General features: G+C 48.2%; 1 protein-coding gene across 10 annotated transcripts in view; it reads left to right on the top strand.

The window, feature by feature from the left end:
* The first annotated feature begins 348 nt into the window (after positions 1-348).
* Positions 349-15,795, top strand: part of MEGF11 (multiple EGF like domains 11) — a 340,309-nt gene continuing 324,862 nt past the window's right edge. For all 10 annotated transcript variants that reach the window (XR_014795229.1, XM_084886618.1, XM_084886621.1 and 7 more), the window contains exon 1: positions 349-474. The gene's annotated coding sequence lies outside the window, so the exon portion shown is untranslated. The remainder of the gene's footprint in view (positions 475-15,795) is intronic.

The following is a 15,795-nucleotide window of genomic DNA, read 5'->3' on the forward strand; positions in this document are numbered from 1 at the left end:
GGTAGAGAGAGAGAGAGAAAAGAGGGATAGAAGAGAAACGAGCAAAAGAAGGAAAGTGGGGGGAGGGAGGTGAGAAGAGATGCTGGCAAAGGGTGAGCCAGAGAAAAAGGAACCCAAAGGAATCCGGAGAGAGACTAAAAGATAGGAGAAGAGCGAGCGAGGGAGCAGGATCTGAAAAGACCGAAGAGGGAGAGAGAGAGGGAAAAGGAGGGGAGGGGGGAGGAGGGCGGGAGCCGCGAGCGGGGAGAGGAGGCGGGTGGGGAGGGAGAGGGAGGGGCGGAGGGGGCTGGCTCCGCGGCAGCAGCGGCTCCCGCCCGCCGCCCGCCGGCTCCTCACTCGCTTGCGGCGCCCGCCGCCCGCCGCCCCGCTCCGGGTCTCCCAGCTGCGGCTGCCGGCGGCGCTCCGGCGCGGCTCGGGCTCCGGAGGCCCGGCCCCAGCGACTGGCCGGCGAGCCCAGGGCGGCTGCGGAGGCAGGTAGGTGGCTGGGCGGGGACCGCGAGGACGCGGGGCTTCGGCCGCCGGGGATGCGGGGGGACGCGGGTCGGGATAGGGCTGTGCAGCCTCGCGACTAACTTTCCTCCGGCTCCGGGGATCCCCGCGGTCCTGCCCGGGTCCGGGCTGCCGATGCCGACTTTAGAGCGGGGCGGGGGGAGGATCCCGGGGTCTGGAGGACGCCGGGGGGTCCGGGCAGCTGGCGAGGAGGGTGGCCCCGGAGTAGGCACCCGCCAGCCCTCCGGCCGCAGTCGGGACGCAGTGTCCGCGCCGGGGAGACTGGAGCTCAGCGGCCCGTGTGTCCCCGGGAAGGCGCCCGCTCGCCCGCCCCTCGGAGTGCGGGGACTCCCACCCCGGAGCCGCCGTGGGCGCGTCCGCCGCGCGCCCCCCGTGCCCGGGTCCGGGTCCGGGCTCAGCGCCTGCGGGGCGCGCCCAGGTCCCCGCCGCGGCCAGCGGAGCGCCTCGCGGGCGCCCAGCCCCGGCCGGTGCCACGCGCGCTTCTGCTTTTTGGAGGCGCTGAGCGGAACGTATACCCCCTTCATGCCTTTCTCTTCCCGTCGCTCCGACTCTCTTCAGAGAAGTCCCGGACGCCGACATTTGGGTGGACACCGTGGACGTCCCTCCTGCCCGGGGCGGCCACCCGCGCTCCCGAAGTTAGAGAAGCGAGTCCCTCGCCGCGCGCGCCCGGAGCGCGGCCCAAAGTTACCAACTTCTGCCAGCCCGGGTCCGAGGTGGAGGAGGCGGAGGAGGTGGAGGAGGCGGAGGAGGTGTGGAAAGGGATGGCGGTGGTAGCCCCTTGGCGCCGCGGAGCGCAACCGCCTTCCTCCTGGACTTGGTTTATTTTCTTGATTTGTTGGAAAAAATACGACTTAAAATGCAAAACCGTTCCTTGCGGGCGTCCAGGTCCGTGGGTGGGACGGAGCCTTCGCCCTGGGGAGCCGGGGAGCGGCAGCCTCGGCTGGATCGTGCCCAGAGCTCCCGGGCTCGGGCCGCGCTCTCCGGGACCCGGCTCCCGGCTCCCGGCTCCCGGCTCCCGGCTCCCGGCTCCGGCCTCCAGCAGTCACTTCCCCGGTAGCCCGCGCCGCGAGGCCGGTCTGGCTCTCCCCCGCGTGCTCCTTCCTGTTCTCTAGAAAAACATTTCAAAGTGACTCGGCTTGATCAGGATCGCCCATTCCGTCCCGGGGGGCGCACAGAGCGCGGCCGCCGCCGGCCGGAGGGAGCCTTCGGGTGGTTTGGGCTCCCGGGCAGCTCCGCTCGCTCCGGCCAGGGAACTCGTGCGCCGGCACGGGCGCTCCTCCCGCGCTCTGCCTGGAAAACCGGAGTTAACGCCGGGCTCTGGGGCCCGAGAGCAGGGGCTGGCCTGGGCTATCGGAGCCTGCTGACGGCTGGAAGGCTTGGGTCTTCGCTCCCGGAGTCCAGGAGGCCGGATTCTTCGTCCAGTGCGGCTTTATCGGAACCAGCGGGGGGGACCCTGGGCTGGCAGTCCTCTTTGTAGGAGTGCTGTTGAAGAGGTTCTGTGGAAAGGTTTGCAGGAGGTTTAGTGGGCGGGAAACTGGGGGCTTTGCGGAGAGGGTCCTTAGGCTATCGTTTCCTGCAGGTTGGGCGGCCCCCCCACCGCGCGCTCCATTCTCAGCTGGTGCATATCACGCACCAGGTCTCTATGCTGCTCAGATATTGTTTAAGTCCCTAGAAATTCAGTCCACCACTGCAGTCCCACCTCTTTCTCCCATCTCACAGATCAGCAAACCGAGGTCCAGAGACGTGACAGGACTGGCTTAGAGCTAGTTAAGGTTGGGAGGGAACCGTACACCAGGTAGGTCTCGGGATCCCTAGTTCAGGGCTTTTTCCAACATTCTATGCTGATGTGACCACGTTCTCAGCACAGCACAAGTGTTCCCAGTCACGCCACAGCAAGTCATGGAGGACTGGGCACGTATGAGGTTAGGGACAGAGGACTGGTCTCTGGATCCTCTTGTTAGGTCCTGTGTTATCATGTCTCAGAAAATCTCATAGGTGATAGTTTGTTGCCACCTATCCTGTGCCCAAACTTAGCAGGCCTCAGGGAAAGAGCAGCCATTGTTTTGTAGCAAAGGAAGCCTGCATAGGCTTCCCAGGTGAAACTAATTTTGGAGGGGGCAGGATTAGGGATAGCCCCCGAGAAAGGAGAATTAGGCATTGGCCTGGGGTAGGTTTCCAGCTGGGGGAGGAGGATGATGGAGCACAATGTTTGAGAACTAAGAGAGAGGCAGGAAAGCTCATAAATTGTTAAGTTGGTGATCGATATACAGCAGGGTCTGGGCAAATGAGAATTTGACCTTTGAATGAGAAGCCCAAGGGCACCCAGAAGATCCAGCTGCTCTGAGTCCAAGCTCAGAACCTGGCCCAGAGTTCTGATAGTTCTGTGTCTAGGGTGAGCAATTGGCTGGGTAGTCAGCACCCTGAGGTGCTGGGAATTATTCAGGCTTTTGTTTCTCATTTTCTTCTTTCTGCTCGCCCCCGAGTTTCAAATACAGTTGACCCTTGAACAACTTGGGATGGTGGGTAGCACTAACCCCCAGTAAAAACTCGTGAATAACTTTTGACCTACCCAAACTTCAGCCATTCCTTGCTATATCAGCCAAGGACTAGATTCCTGTGGATACCAAAGTCGATGGAAGCTCAAGTCCCATTATAAAATGTATAGGACAGTGTATACAGTCATCCCTCTGCATCTGCAGGTTCCCAGGCACGGGTGAAAAATACTGTTTTTATGTCTGCAGTTGATTGGATCCGTGATGCCAAATTTGTGGATATGGCAGGCAGAACTCAACATATTGATTGAAAAAAAAAAAATCTGAGTGTAAGTGGTCCCACGCAGTTCAAACCCATATTGTTTCATTGTCCCTTTCCAACCATAATTTTAGAATTTAAATACTTGTGTGTTTTGGACCGACTATGGGTAAGGCATTTACTGCAATAGGAATAGTCAACAAATAATTCTTGAGCTCCCATTTTGAGGTAGGATTGGTCTTGGGGATACAGTGGTGAACCGGACAGGCAGAGTCCCTTACCTCATGATGCTGTAGGCTTCAGTCCTCCATGTATTTGAAGTCTAGTTGCAGAGTGGAAGCGAATTCACAAAAAATATCTGAAAAAGTGCTGAAGTGGGACAGTATCACACAGAAAATCCTGAGCCTCCCCTCGAGTGGTTCAAAGCTCCAAGGTGAAAAGACCCGAAGCTGTTGGCTATGAGATTCGGAGATTCCGTGGGCTTCCATGACCCCAGCTCCTGGTTGCCAAGGGTAACCCAGAGGCAGCTGCATTGATGACCTCGGATATGGCAGTGGAGAGAGCTGCTCTGCAAAGCTTCTGCAGTCGCCAGTCAGGGATGTCAGAAGGAAGCTGGTGAGTGTTGGAAGCTGTGGACTTGCTAGTAGGTATCCATAGAGACTGATGCCAGGTAACCATGTGCCTCTTAAATTCCAGCATCCACAGCCATTGGTGAATTCTATAGCCCCATTGTACAGACGGGTAAATGGAGCCCTGACTGCAGATTGGGATCGCTATGCAGAAAGGGCAACCCAGCCACTTTAGAGTCCAGGTATCCCTGATCTCTTACTTTTAAATCATGCTATTTTCTTCCTATTTTGTAGACTAACGGTTCTCAGACTTCAATGTAAAGAGGCTTGTCAAAAAGCAGATTGCTGGGATCCACCCTCAGAGTTTCTAATTCAGTGGGTCTGGAGTGGGCCCAGTTATTTGCATTTCTAACAGGTGATGCTGATCCTCTTGGTCCAGGGACCACACTTAGCCAGTGTGGTAGAACCGGGGAAAGCGAGTTATTTTCCTGAGATTGATGCAATGGGGGAGCCTGAAACAAAGGCTTTGATTTTGCTCTAGGAACTTGCAGAACTTGCCTATGTATAATCCTCTTCCCCTTACCCCCAAGGAGGCCATAGAATTAAAAGAATATTTTATCTTCATCAGCGCACGCAGAGAGAATATATTGCAATATAATGACGGAATACATAGGTGTCGCACGTTGGATGTAGGCTCCTTGCCCCGTGGCTCTGTGGGGGTTTATCCGAGCAGTTATAATTGAAAAGGTGTCATCCACTCCGAGAGCCCCTCATGAAACTTTCATGGCCTGGGTGGTCATTGTCCAAAGAAGCATGTCTTCTTCATTTAAAAGGAAGTCAGAGAGATTGCTTCTCCTGCTAAAGGGACTCTCTCTGTTTCATTTGACAGTAACGGTGCAATGTGTTCTTAAGGGAGGGAGAGGGAAATGGAACCGTCATTGTGAACAGAGAGGTTGGAGGCAGTCCCCACCACACATTTACAGATCTGTTAGTTGAACATGTCAACATTATTTCGAAACTCTGTGTCTGTTTCTCCTATAAAATTTTTGACTTTAAGGTGTATCTCAGCAGGAGGAGAGTTTGTGTTTCAATGTAGCTGGTTGGGTGAATGTAGCAGCACGCGTTATCCCCAGTATGTTTATTAGACCCAAAAGAAAGGAACCATAAAAGAGTTGTTCTAAACACTGGCATTTTTCATCTGGATTCTATTGTATTGATTATTTTACAGTCGAGAAGTAGCAAAAAAAAAAAAAAAAAAAATCTATGTTTTTTACAGCAAATAAAACTGGCTGCAGTAATTATGCAGGCTCAACATGTCTCTCCTGGAGCAGGAAGTTGGAATTCAGCCTGACTCTCAAACATTTGGACGAGATCTAATTGAAAAAGACATTTCAAAGAACAAATATTTAGGAATGCAGAGTTTCAATGATGGTCTCTGTGGGCCAAGTGCACGCACCTTTCTTTTTAGCTTGATCTTCAGACGTGGGGGGAGGCCAGAGGGAAAGACTTGGTCAGTAATGTGGAGAGCACAATCAAAACATTGGGCTGAAACTCAGTGAGGCTTAGTAAGGAGAAGAGAGATGTCCTCAGGGAATATATGCCCTGTAACTGGTGAGCAAAGGCAGAATCACGTAATCAAATATAGATCGAACAGTTACCTGATCTCGGAGTAGGCACAGGGTGGGTAGGGACTAGGACTTTCCCCTGTTATACCTAGTATATCTCCCATCATGCTTGGCTCTGGTATCTATAGTGACAGGAGCCCTTGAATGGAGTCAGTATCAGTCAGGACTGCAAGTAGCAGAAATCTTGAACTCAATGTGCTGACATAATAAGGAACTTAGTATCTCCCATAACAAGAGGGTAATTGTGTGAGTTTTGATGAGACCCTTCCAGGGGTCTTCAAACTACGGCCCGCGGGCCACATGCGGCCCGCAGAGGAGTCTGATCCGGCCCGCCAGGTTTTTTGGGCAGTGAGCGCAGCCGAGGTGTTACAGTAGGAATTAGTAGTTCATATAGTCCGGCCCTCCAGCTCTCTGAGGGACCGTGATCTGGCCCCCACTTTAAAAAGTTTGAGGACCCCTGGTAGGCTATGTGTGTCCTAAGCTTGGTTCTTTCACTGGTTTAACAGCATCATGAAAGATCCAGATGCTTTTCATCTTTCCTTGTTCTCAAGGTCACAAGATGGCTGCAACAGTGCCAGGTGTCACACCCTTACAGGGATGTGCAGAGGCAGAGAGGCAGGAAGGAAACTTTTTTCCCCAGGAGCTTCCCAGCAGACTGTCCCTTTTCTCATTGGGTGGAATTGTGAATCACACCTCCATGCATTAAGCACTCACAGGCAAGGGAGGAGACCATCATAATCGCCCTAGAATAATCTTGATGTGTGTGTTGAACCCCAGAGAAGAACAACATTGGGGTGCTTTGAAAGGGAGAAAGAAGCAAACAACAATGCCTACCATAGAGTTTAAGGCCTGGGTTTTAATTCTCTCCACTCCTTTTTAGTCCTGTGACCCGGGGTAGCTATTTCACTTCTTTGTGCCACAGTTTAATGGGAATTTATTGGGAACATAAATCTGAATCAACCCAATAATTACACTTGATTGACATAAGAGAAGTAGATGATTGTTTAAAGATTTGATCTCTGCCATAAAAGGATTATCTAGTGCAGGAGACATGTGAAGACTAGATCAGAGAGCAGAACCAGAGAGTAAATAATTATGACTTGCAGACCATCTATGGCAGGAGGAATGTGACATCAGTGAAAGACACAATAGTCAAGAGAAGACTTACTGGAGGAAATGGTTCATGGTGCATACTGGAGCACCAATATTTAGGAATGGATGGCTTATGAGCTCCTTCTGCCCAACTTGCTTTTCTTTTGTCAGTGGTAAATGGGACCGTTAGGCCAAGATGAGATCTTATTTCTATAATCACAGTGTCTTTTTGACAGTCAATCCAAATATGGCTGGCTGTGGTTCTGGGAGGCAGGTCACATGGCTTCCTTGCCAGTTCTGGATTCCTGGTTTCCACTTCCCAATGGCCCATCAAGCTCCACCTCTCATACTACGTACATTTCCGCTGCTTATTAGATATTATTTGGATGTCCGGCTGTCATTGTAAAATCCATATGCCTAAAATGAAGTCTAACATCTTCCCATACCTAAGCCATCTGTCCTTCTGGATTCTTTTTTAAATATATTTTATTGATTTTTTACAGAGAGGAAGAGAGAGAGATAGCGTTAGAAACACCGATGAGAGAGAGTCATCGATCAGCTGCCTCTTGCACGTCCCCTACTGGGGATGTGCCCGCAACCAAGGTACATGCCCTTGACCGGAATCGAACCCGGGACCTTTCATTCTGCAGGCTGAGGCTCTATCCACTGAGCCAAACTGGTTTTGGCTAGATTCTTTGTTTTTGTTGTTGGCAGCACTATATTCCCAGGTGTTGGTATCAAAATCTTAGCAACATTTTTGGTGCCCACCTCCTTCCTCTATTTCCAATATTCAAGCACCAACTTTTTTTTTTTTTCTTCTCATTGTGTTTCTTGAATGGAAGTCCTTTCTGACATTAGATATATGCTTTGTTCCTCCCCCCCCCCCCCCATCTTATGTGGGGTGGTGGCATTAGTCTCCCGCTATGATCTCCCATCAGGGCAGTGCATGGGGGTCATAGGGATGGATGGATGTCTTTAGGAACAGTCTGTGGGCTGTGTAAATAGCATATTCTGTAATTTCTACTGCAGGGGTGGCAGTGAGTCTAGAATCCATGGCTGCAGACACATTATGTTGCTTGGGATGCCATTTTCCAATCTCCCATCTCTCTCTCTTCTTTAAGTCATCCCAAAACATGTTTTTTGTTAATCCACCCATTATCTTACATTATTTTTTCATAATACTCACTGGATGGATGAAGTTTAGGCTCCTCAAATAGACATTTGAAGGCATCTACAATCAGCTGCATCCTATCCTGTCTTCCCATCCTTACTGCTAGGACTCACCACCACTGCCGACTCTGCTTCAAGTTCTGCTCTTCTCTGTGTTTAACCCACACCACTCTTTCTTTCAAGGCCAGTGTTGAGCTGCATCCTCATTAGACCTTTCCTGACCACTGGAGCCCACAGCGATCCTGAAGCATCGATCTTTCCTTCCTCTGAACTTCTGTAGCAATTATTGCCTACACCACAAATTCAGTGCTTAATAATGTGCTGCTGGTGTCATTGTTCAGCGTTTTATTGGAATGTACCTCAGCTCTGCAATTGGATGTAAGACCATGGAAGTCTGAGATGAGGTCCGGTGGGTCTTTCTTTGTACCCAGCATTGTGGCCAGCAACACATGGCCCTTTGAGGAGTATTTATTAATTAACAAATCACAGAAATAGGGGAAATTAAGGTGGTTTACCTGTCCTGGCTGGTGTGGCTCAGTTGGTTGGGCATCATCCCGGGCATCAAAAGATTGCCGGTTTGATTCCAGGTCAGGGCATACGCTCAGGTTTCAGGCTCCATCCCTGGTTAATTGGCTAATTGATGATTGGCTCTCACATTGATGTTTCTCTCTCTTCCTTTTCCTTCCTCTCTCTCTACAAATCAATAAAATATTTTTTGAAAAATGATTTACCTGAAAATAATTAATCTTCACTTTTTTTCCCCATTTAACCTCAATATGTAGAAAGAATTTGATGAGTGTGCTCAATGCAGGGCACTATTTTAGGTGATTTCTAAGGAGCTGTTTTAACTTATCCTTGTAACAACCCTGTGAGGTCAGGATTATTTTAGTCATTTTATAGGTGAGGAAGTGGAGTCTGAAAGAGTTTAAGTGGCTTGCCAACCTCACTCAGCCAGCAGGAGGCAGAGTGAGGGATACAGTCAAGTTCTTTCCTCTGTGCTCTGTTTCATATCTCTGGAGATTCTCCTGACCCTGTGGGTGCCCTGTTCTTTGGTCTCTTTCCCCCGATTTGCTGTGTCTCCCTGCCTCACCTGTTTCCTTTCTCTGACAATCTTCAGACCCCCTTTTGTCCTGAGAGTGTGTTTGGGGACTTTTTAAACACTGACATTTACATAAGTCTTTCCTGAGGACCTTCCCTCCTGTTAGATTGTGGCTTCTATAGATCACTCACTTTTTTTTTTTTTTTTTTTTTTACACCTTGACTGTGTTTCCTGTCATCCTCAAGCCTAAGCCAGAGATTCTCTTTAGAGCATAAAACATTGTGCTAGTGCAGTGGTTGGCAAACTCTTAGTCAACAGAGCCAAATATCAACAGTACAACCATTGAAATTTCTTTTGAGAGTTGAAAACCAACTTCTGCACATGGGCCACAAAGTTTCAAAATCGCACTGTATGTGCTTACCCGCACATGATATTTTGTGGAAGAGTCACACTCAAGGGGCCAAAGAGCTGAATGTGGCTTGCGAGCCGCAGTTTGCTGACCACTGACAAACTGTATATTTTTACAATATCCTGTTATACATAATCAATCTATATAAAAAGCCAGTGTCTGTGATCATTTGTAATGACTGATTACTATAATTGTGCTGCATTCATTTCCCTTATGCGCAGGCGCACCGTTTCTCTCCACTAATACTAGCAGCAAATATTTTAGCAGCTGATGTCCACATCATTAGTCTTGTACTGACTTGTTTGGTGTGTGCACAACAGGAAATATTTCGCTTTCGGAGAACAAGAAAAATAGGTTTATTTGTATTACGCTTATTAATTTGTGCAGTTATTTGGTGTCTAGTAAGTTAATGTTCAAGAAAAAATTTAATTCTAATTAAAATGCTCTATCATTTTATGTTAATGATGACTCATTTATTTCAGTCCTTTGTATTCAGCATGTCTCTATCGAAAGAAACTTACGTTTCCATGAAAATTGAAGCTTTTGTTTTTTTGCGGCCCACATAAATTTGGCCTGTGTTAGTCTTTGAGTTTGACATGCTTGTTCTAGGGGGTTTCCATCTTTTCCATCTCTTACTGGTTTACCTCTTCTCCGAGTTCCTACAGCTCTCTCCTCTCCACTACACAACTGAGCCCTTGATTACTTGTTGACTAGTTTCCTTTCTTGTGGGCGTGGCCTGGCCTGTGTAAGACTCATCTCTTTAGTGAGCCAGCTTCTTGAAAATGGTTAATTACCTCTCCTCAGGACCCGGCACAGAGTTGGGCTCAGTGCCTGTTCATGGGTGATGCTGGTGTCAGAGTTAGGAAAGGGGTGGGCTCTGCAGAAATCTGTGGGTGGAACCTTCTTTATGCTATGCTCCTCCCTGGTCCTTTTAAATGGACAGATGATCTTTTATTCTGGGATTCTCAGAGCACTTGAGCTGGGAGCTTCTAGGAGCCTGGAGCTGGGAGGAGGAATTCACCTTTCCCCAGCACTGGTATACCTCTTTGGCTCTGAGTGGGGAGGGAGGAGAGCTGGGATGCTGAGGAAGCCCTTCTTTATTAGCTTTTATTTCTCAGTCAAGGAGGAATAAGATGTTTCAGGAGCAAGGTGGAAGGAATTCACCCAAGATTCTGGAGACATCGCTACCATCTGAGGCAGGAAAACTGGGGGGAAGATCGACCTGTAATTGACCTTGGGCAAGTTAATCTTTGCCTATTCTATTGCAGTTCTATTCTATTCTACCCATTGTAGAAGAGAATAAACAATAGATCTGATTTTTGGGGATTCTAGCTACTCCCCAGGTTGGTCTCTGCACTAATTTTAGGCCAGTGGTTTTAAAACTTGAGAACTGTACAGATGGCTCTGTTTTAAAGGGGGAAAGCTTCCATAGAGCTCCAATATTATCTTAAATTATTAATATAGTAACACAGGGTGGGGGCAAAAGGTTTAGAGTTGTTCATGTAGAAAACAATACAATAATTAATAAAAGATACTACAATAATAAAATCTGTTTTTATTACTCACAACTACAAACCTACTTTTGCCCCACCCTCTATTTAAATATATATAAACACAAAAATAGGCATAAGCCTTATGTTTATGCTTATAACTCTCAGCCAACCTTAAATCCCACTCAAGTTTATAAATTAAAGTGCAAACTACAAACAACATTCTGATTAACAGCATTAATTTTACGTGATAAATGCTGTTATTCCACTAAGACTAAATCACCCCTTGCAACGTGATTGTGGTTTTGGCTGTGTGAAGCGTTTTAGCTGCTTCCTCCACCATGTGCCCTGTGGTGACTCTCCGCTCCCACCACTTTCTCAACTGGAACGACCCTGAAACCTTTGTTCCCACACCTGCGGAGGGGTCATTTGACTGGCACTTGGCACAGAAGCTTTTGTGCATTAGCGGCCGCTTTTTCCTCGTTAGCCTGTGACAATTAAAGGAGCTCTGTTTAATTCCAGTGCAACAGCAGACCCTGAAGCAAACAAAGCTGGGCATCCAGACCGAGTGTCACCGCTTAGTTACTGAAATGAAAACACAAGCAAAAAACAAAACACAAAACAACAGCTCATAGACACAGACAACAATATGGTGATTACTAGAGGGAAAAGGCAGCGGGGGAAGATATAAGAGGGTACACGAGAGACTAGACTTTGGGTAGGGAATACACAATACACTATACAGGTGAAGTTTTATGGAATTGTATACTTAAAACCTATATAATTTTATTAACCAATGCTACCCAGTAAATTCAATAAAAAAGAACATTCTTTTAAAAACATCACACCACACTACACACTACACTAAGGAATTGGAACAACATCTATAGAACCAAGTGATTGAAAGCAGCTCTTGAGAGCTCTGAAATAGCGCCCCTAGTGGTCTGAATGAGTTAATGCTAGAGCTGCGAATGGTTCTGTAATCAGAATAACAGAAACCATGCTTTGAATCTTTGTTATGTGCCATTATCTCAGGAGGGAGGTAGAATAGTATTAACCTCATTGTACAGAGGAGAAGGTTGAGGTTCTGAGAGAGTGTGACTGGTCAAGATCCCTTTGGTGATTAGCAGCATCTGGATTCCACCCAGTTATGGATGACTCAAAGCCCGTGAACTCCCCACCAGACCTCACTGCCTCCTTACCTACAGACCCTCTCAAGTCTTCAGGGCACGTTGAATTACGAGAATACAAGGACTTTGGGCTAATTCAGGAACCTCTAGCTAGAGCAGTGTTTGGCAAACTCATTAGTCAACAGAGCCAAATATCAACAGTACAACGATTGAAATTTCTTTGGAGAGCCAAAATTTTTAAACTTAACCTTTTTCTAACGCCACTTCTTCAAAATAGACTCGCCCAGGCCGTGATATTTTGTGGAAGAGCCACACTCAAGGGGCCAAAGAGCTGCATGTGGCTTGCGAGGCGTGATTTGCTGACCACTGCTCTAGCTTCTCAGAGTGGACTCAGAGCTTTCTGGTGGAGCTATTAAGACATGCTATTTGGTTAAAAAACAATGAGGGAAGCTGGTAAAGAGCAGGATAGAACTTAATAATGGTCCCCAGACCCCTGTAGGTGGCAGTGGCAGGGGATGGAGCCTTCCCTGAAGGTGCCTGGGAGGAGTGGATGCTGGTTACCACCGGAGAGAGGTAGGTGTGATACCTTAACAAACACCTACCTTTGTTAGGGTTTTACACTTTAGCAAGCACTTTAAAAATTTTTTTATTTTATTTTATTGATTTTCCACAGAGAGGAAGGGAGAGGGATAGAGAACTAGAAATGTCGAAGAGAGAGAAACATCGACCAGCTGCCTCCTGCACATCCCCTACCAGGGATGTGCCCGCAACGAAGGTACATGCCCTTGACTGGAATCGAACCTGGGACCTTTCAGTCCTCAGGCTGATGCTCTATCCACTGAGCCAAACCGGTTTCGGCAAGCACTTTTTTATTGTGCTTATTTTCCGGTGTGTGGGTTTTTAAATATTATTTTTGTTGTGATATAATGCACATAACAAAATTGACCACTTTATTTTTAAGGGCACAGCTCAGTGGTGTTAAATACATGCATTAATGTTGTGTGGCCATCGCTTCTATCCATTCCATAACTCTCTAGTGTGTATTTTACAACAACTTTAAAGAGTAGGTTACCGTCCTCAGAAACAGGGACTCAGGTGACTGGTCCAAAGGAACACCTCAGAAGTGGTGCCTGCCTCTTGACAGTGACCTTGGGTGACAGTGGTGGGCTTGGTTTTCCAGAGGTTTGTTTGGGGTAACGTGAGGTGGCCAGGTTTCCTGAGGAAGGGGTTTAATGGGATGACCTCGGAAGGGCTGTCCTGGAATTGATTCTGTGGGTCGGGGTAAGGGCTGGTTTACTCATGTGGATCTAGGCCCCACCTTTCCTCATAGGGAACATTATTTATTTATTTTTAAAAATATACTTTATTGATTTTTTACAGAGAGGAAGAGGGAGGGATAGAGAGTTAGAAACATTGATGAGAAAGAATCATCCATCAGCTGCCTCTTGCACACCCCCTACTGAGGATGTGCCCGCAACCAAGGTACATGCCCTTGACCAGAATCAAACCTGGGACCTTTTAGTCCGCAGGCTGATGCTCTATCCACTGAGCCAAACCGGTTTTGGCTCATAGTGAACATTATTTAAAACTCACTCCTGCCCTTGGAATCTGCCCTCCCGCTGCCCGACCTGTCTGGGTTATCATACAAGCTTAATATAAGTACAATAAATAAAAACACCCTAAATTTTTTTTATCCTGCAGTGGATGAGCAATAATCTACATATGCAAATAAATGGCACACCAGTCCCCATGAATATTAATTTGGAAAGACAGCCCTAGTCCCTAAAATACACTCAAAATCAACCATGTGGCATTTTGCAACTCCTCTGGTCCGCTTTGAAAATGACGGCCTTATTATATGTTAAGGTTCCCCTGCTCTCAGCTCACTTCCTTTCCGAACCTCTCAAGGTCACTAGGGAGTCGTAGTGTCTCAGGGTGATGGCTGAATCCTGACTCGGGGGCTGGGGCTGACCTTGGCCTTCCCAGGCCTTCGATCCTCTTCAGACCCCAGTGTTAGCAGGGAGGCCCCAAGGCCAGGGGACAGTGCTGGGGAACACTGCAGGCAGCTGTAGCCCTCAGGCTCCTGTGCTGCCCAGGAGATGAGAGGTGGGGGAGGTAAGGGGAGTGAGGGATTAGCTCGTCTTACCACTCACAGGCAAAGGAGGAAACTGAGGCCCTGGGACAGTGGGTGACTTGCCTGGGGTGACATAGTAACTTAATGACAGGAAGTAAGAAATCTTATTCATCCTTTTTGTTAATCCTCGGCTGAGGATATTTTTTCCATTGATTTAGTGTGTGTGTGTGTGTGTGTGTGTGTGTGTGTGTAGGAAGTGGGGTGGGCAGGGTGCCATTTAAAGTTTGTATCCTTTGGGGGAAAGAGTCATTCTTCTAGCGTGAACCTTCACTCAGAGACTGGCTGTGACTGAAAACCTGGTCTTGTACCCCATTTGGGTTTAAAGAAGTGATTTTCTTCCTCCCCCAGTAGATTCCTTCATTAGGCCATGCATAGGCCAGAATTAATGAGAGGTTGCATTGTAGTGCACATCCCAAGACAGAAAAGAGTGTGAGTGTGTCGGCAGAAGCCATGTGGGTTAACCACTAGCTGGGGAGGACCCTGAGGTGGAAAGTTAATTAATTGGCAGTGGTTTCTGTGTCCCCCTCTGTCCAGGAAGGCTCTGCTGGGTGAGGAAAATGCTGCAGCACCACTGTCGTACGAAGTGGGGGTCTCTTTCCCACTGGTGACTGGGTAAGCTTGGGCAGTTCACCTCTGGGCACCTCTATTCTTGTCAGTCGATGTTGGGATAATCACCTCACTTTTTAACGTTGCTTTGTGAAGATTAAACGAGGATTTAATTTTCCTGCATGATGTCTGGTACACACAGTAGGTGTTCACTATCCAGATTCCTCTCTTTTCCAGATAGATGTATCTGACCGGCTGCACTGGGTGGGTATGGATGTGTGTGTGTGTGTTGGTGCTTGTGTTTCCATGTGGGTCTCTTTCTGTGTCTGTGTTTGGGGGTTTCTGTGTGCGCTTGTTTGTGTATGTTTGTGTGTGTGTGTGTCTCTGCTTTCATCCATGTGTCTGCTTTTGAGTGGTGGTGTAGGTAAGTATGTGAGTGAACCTATGCCTTGTGTCTGTGTTGGAATGATAGTTTTCTCTTTGTGAGTGGCTAGGTGTCTCAGTTTCCATGACAGCATCACTGTTACTGCGTGTTTCTCATAAGTGTGTGCTTTAATGCCTGTGTTCGTGGTGATGGTGTGTGTGTGTGTGTGTGTGTGTGTGTGCATGCACGTGTATATGGTGCAGGACTGGTGTGACCAGAATGTGCCATAGGGTTGGGAAGGTGTATAGTGCACAGGGAGCCCTGGACCTGGAGTCCTTTCTAAGGTGCTCCCACCCAGAACACCCAGGCCCTGACCCAGGTCCCTGGAGCCCTAATTGGCCTCTGTCCATGCTCCTCTTCTAGCCTCTGGGCTGAGGCCTCTGGTCCATTTGCATTTGCGTTTGCATATCAATGCATCTCATTTTCATTGTCTACATAGTCTCTGCATTCAGTTCTGCAGTTTTCAAGGTAAAATGTAGTTCTCTTCTTGAAGGTCATTAAAAATTGCCTTTTCTTTTATATTTTTGGTTCAGAACTCTCTCCCAGAACTGGGGGGCGAGGGATGGATGGAAGCCCCAGGAGCCTGCTTTCCTTCTGTCGAATAGTTCGTGGCCAGAGGCCTTGGGACCCTGGGCAGAGCAATGGAGGGGAGAAGATTTTCTTATTCTGCGGTTTGTTGCAACTCTGTCATGTCATAGCCAGGGATAAAGACAGTCCAACGTGTGCCCTGCTGCTTGCTTTCCGAGTGCCCACTGACTTACCCCACGGTCTGAAAAGGAAGGCCCACCTCGGATGTTTCGGCACCTCTGTAGAGACCTGGAGGCCAGGGCTGGCCTTATAGGAACCAAAGAAGCAAAGGATGTCTTTTCCTTTCACATACCTAGTAATAATTAACGAAATTTTGAA

Source organism: Pipistrellus hanaki, assembly GCF_964339955.1.
Source record: "Pipistrellus hanaki genome assembly, chromosome: 1".
Classification (NCBI taxonomy): domain Eukaryota; kingdom Metazoa; phylum Chordata; class Mammalia; order Chiroptera; family Vespertilionidae; genus Pipistrellus; species Pipistrellus hanaki.